Source organism: Triticum aestivum, chromosome 3B (assembly GCF_018294505.1).
Source record: "Triticum aestivum cultivar Chinese Spring chromosome 3B, IWGSC CS RefSeq v2.1, whole genome shotgun sequence".
Taxonomy (NCBI): Eukaryota; Viridiplantae; Streptophyta; class Magnoliopsida; order Poales; family Poaceae; genus Triticum; species Triticum aestivum.
In genome coordinates this window covers 376,884,983-376,889,494 of record NC_057801.1, presented here as the reverse complement: position 1 = coordinate 376,889,494, position 4,512 = coordinate 376,884,983, and positions in this window count along the sequence as shown.

The following is a 4,512-nucleotide window of genomic DNA, read 5'->3' as shown; positions in this document are numbered from 1 at the left end:
GTTATGTATGGCTCCCTGAGCCTTAAATAAAGTACTTGTGTCGTAGAGTCATGTTGTGATGCTTCGTTGTATTTGCACATATCGAGCATATTGTGTGTATGATTGAAATGCTTGGTATGTGTGGGATCTGACTATCTAGTTGTTTATCTTTAGTAGCCTCTCTTACCGGGAAATGTCTCCTAGTGTTACCGCTGAGCCATGGTAGCTTGCTACTGCTCTGGAACACTTAGGCTGGCCGGCATGTGTCCTTCTTCGTTCCTGTGTCTGTCCCTTCGGGGAAATGTCACGCTTTGAGTACCGGAGTCCTGTTAGCCCGCTACAGCCCGGTTTACCGGAGTCCTGCTAGCCCAGTGCTACAGCCCGGACCCACTTGCTGATGACCGACACGTTCGAAGCTGGGTCATGGATGCCTGTCCCTGTAAGTCTGTGCCACTTTGGGTTTACGACTAGTCATGTCAGCCCGGGCTCCTTATCATATGGATGCTAGCGACACTATCATATACGTGAGCCAAAAGGCGCAAACGGTCCCGGGCAAAGGTAAGGCGACACCCGTGGGGATACCGTGCGTGAGGCCGCAAAGTGATATGAGGTGTTACCGGCTAGATCGATGTGACATCGAGTCGGGGTCCTGACAGCGTTGGCATCAGAGCCGGACTGCCTGTAGGTTCTCCAAGCCAAACTGGTCGATGTTGAGTCTAGAAATTCTTTAGTTATATGTAGGGGAATTGTTTGTGGGTTGGAACGTAAGGCTCTTTTTACTCCTTTATCTTATGACATTCTGATCTGAGTCAGTCTATTCTTCCACCGGGGGTTAAGGAATTAGGATCTATTCTCTCTATCAGGATCACGTGTTACTAATCAGTAGTACCTTATAAGTTTGATGGATACAAGCCTAGTTCAGTTCTACTACCACATTATGTTGTTAGATTGGATTCAGAACTTTGATATGAGGATGTTGAGAGTTACGAAATCCTTTGTCAAATGTCTCAAAATCCTTCTTGAGCATTTACAGCTGTTATGCTGCCGAAATTTTGCTAGAAATTCTAATGCCTTTGCATTATGATTGTGCTTTCAGATGGCCACTCGCGACCTCAATCAAGTGGTTCGCCTGACTCGATGCCTAGATGTACCCGGCCATACTGCTAAGTTGGTCAGGGTAATGACTGAGGCTGGATACCGCTGGTATCCCGAGTACACGGTCGAAGAGCAATTCCGAGACTTTAATCAAAGCCAGTATCTCTGCACTGTCAGGATATTTCCATCTTATCCTGGATCCACCGAGCCTCTTCACTGCTCCTATGGACTCGGGGTTACTATTGAGATGGCTGTGCAGGACGCCGCCTACTCTATGATGACCATTATGCGAGTCAGATCTGGTTTATTTCGGGACTCTGATTTCCGGTATATGCCAGGATCACTTCCGGGAGCACAAGGGTATCTCCAGGCTATCTATGCTGACCCCACTCAGGAGGATTCACGGACTCGCACCACTGCTGAGATGCTCGAGGATAAGGACCGTGAAAATCGGGCCTTGAGGTTAGAGCTCTTCAATACCCGTGCTGACCACTGGGCTACTTTGACTCGGTTTGCACCGGCGGTGCAAGCTGGATATTCGGATATGCGCGATCTCTATCCTGTGAGATCTGCTCTGCCAGACGTGATGGTTGGCGTGATGTAGGAGGCATCACCCCACCTCGCGGTCCCCGCAGGCCACCGTCTGTTGGTCCAAGACCTCATCCTAGCCCCTATGGTCCACAAGCTCCGCGAGATCGTCTGTTTCCGGATGATCATGTTGAGCTTCCAGGCTATGGAGGTGACTTCTACGAGGACTACTACGGATCGGTCTGAGTTAGTGGTAGTATCACTAGTTCGCACTAGCTGTGTCGTCTATCGTCCCGCGTGACTCGTGGGATATGACCTAGTTTGTACTCTTTCCGGAGGTGTAGAAAAATAATGTATAGGAGCTTGGGATGCCTCCGATGAGATGTAATCCTTTTCTCACCGTAATAGTACTTTGTTTGGTCTTGTACTAAACCCTGTATGGTGTGTATGACGATGGAATAAAGAAGCAGTTTCTGTATCTACCATGTCATACGGATGATCATCTTGCATTTCGAGTTATTCCTTACATTCTGTATCCTATGTCGGAATTTTATCATTCTGACTAAATCATTGTCTTGTTTACCTAGGATGGTCAACACGCGCGCTAACCCTGCTTCTCAAGAGCAGGCCGAAGGCAGTGAAGGCAGGAATGAAAATCTGCCTCATCCTCCTTCCCTAGCCGAGGTTATGATGGAAGCTGAGAGAAACAAGCGGGAGACCAACCGTTTGTTGGAGCGTATTGAACAGAACACAGCACACCATCAGAGGACTAACGTGGTGTCACTCAGTGATTTTATCAAATTGCATCCACCCACGTTCCACCACTCCGTCGAGCCTCTCGACGCTGATGACTGGCTTCGCAGTATCGCTCACAAACTGCGTTCCGCGCTGGTAGCGGAGGCTGACAAGGTCACCTTTGCTGCATATCATCTTGAAGGCCCCGCCAGTCTATGGTGGGAAAATTATGGAGCTATGCGCCCAGCGGGCCATGTCACTACTTGGGCTGAATTCAGCGAGGCTTTCCGTGAACATCACATTCCGGAGGGTCTCATGGACCGTAAACGTGAGGAATTTTGCAGTTTCACCCAAGGCCGACTTTCTGTGGATGTTTACAGCAGGGAGTTTGGTAACCTCGCACGATATGCAACCGAGGAAGTTTCTACTGACGCCAAGAAGCAAGCAAGGTTCCGTAAGGGCCTTAGTCCTGAGCTTCGCCGCGACCTCCGTCTGCATGAGTGCACATCTTTCAGAAACTTGTCAACAAAGCCATCAGTGCTGAAACTGGTCAGACTGACTATGACGCAACACGCAAGCATGGCCGTGATATGGGTTCCTCATCCGGTGCTGGTCCTCAGAAGCGCCGCGTGTGGGTACCCAACACCGCCCTGCCACCCAGGTTCACACCGAGGCCATCCTTCCAGGCGCCTCGCCCTGTTCAACAGTCTGCACCGGCCAAGCCCTATGGGGGTCCAACTAACAATGCTCCTCCACGTACCAGTTCCGTGACTTGTTTCAAGTGTGGGGAATCTGGTCACTATATGCGTGAGTGTCCCCAGACCAACCCCAACCAGTCTGCTAAAGCTGTTGGCCGTGGCAAGCCGACAGGAAAAATATTCCACGCCAAGCCGGTCACCGCTTCACGTGGCCATGTCAACTGTATCTCTGCCGAAGAAGCTCAAGAGGATCCCAACGTCGTTCTCGGTACGCTTCTTGTTAATTGCCACCCGGCATCTGTTCTTTTCGATACAGGAGCCTCTCATTCTTTTATATCTGAAAACTATGCTCGCTTGCATAACGTCGCATTCGGTGATATGCCAACCTCTATGGTAATTCAACTCCGGGATCCAATGGCAAACTTCTAGAGTAAGCCATGGAAATGAAATCCAAGTCGACAGACTTGTTTTCCTCGCGTCTTTGATAGCCCTTAAATCTTCAGATATTAATATCATTCTGGGTATGGACTGGATGTCAGCTCATCAAGCCAAAATTGATTGCTTCTCTAGGACTGTTCAACTCACCCATCCTTCGGGGAAGATAGTCAATGTCTTGACCCGAATAGCCAAGCGACAGTTATTTCTCTTAACGCCAGCCCTTTGCCAGACCTTGAGGACGTTCCGGTAGTCCGTGACTTCCCGGATGTCTTTCCAGAGGAATTGCCAGGTGTTCCACCTGACAGGGATGTTGAGTTCGTAATAGACCTCATTCCAGGAACCGTTCCGATTGCTAGAAGACCTTATAAGATGGCACCCCTAGAACTAGCCGAGCTTAAGAAACAACTCGATGAGTCCTTGAAAAAGGGTTTCATCCGCCCTAGTTCATCTCCGTGGGCTTGCCCCGTCCTATTCGTCAAGAAGAAGGATGGTACGGACCGGATGGTTGTAGATTACCGACCTGTCAATTTGGTCACGATCAAGAACAAATATCCGCTTCCCAGGATCAACGACCTGTACGATCAGCTCGCTGGATCCTCAGTCTTCTCCAAGATGGATTTGAGGTTGGGCTACCATCAAATCAAAATCAGAAACGGGGACATTCCTAAAACGGCCTTTGTTACTCGTTATGGCCAATACGAGTACACCGTCATGTCCTTCGGATTAACCAACGCTCCAGCCACCTTTTCTCGGTTAATGAACTCAATCTTCATGGAGTATTTGGATAAATTCGTCGTGGTTTACCTCGATGATATACTCATCTACTCCAAGAACGAGGAAGAACATGCCGAACATTTAAGGCTAGTGTTGAAGAAACTTCGAGAGCATCGCCTTTATGCCAAATTTTCTAAATGTGAATTCTGGTTGTCAGAAGTGACCTATCTGGGACATGTAATATCTGGTAAAGGTATTGCTGTCAACCCTGAGCGAGTTCAAGCCGTCCTTAATTGGACTCCACCTGAATCGGTCAAGCAAGTTC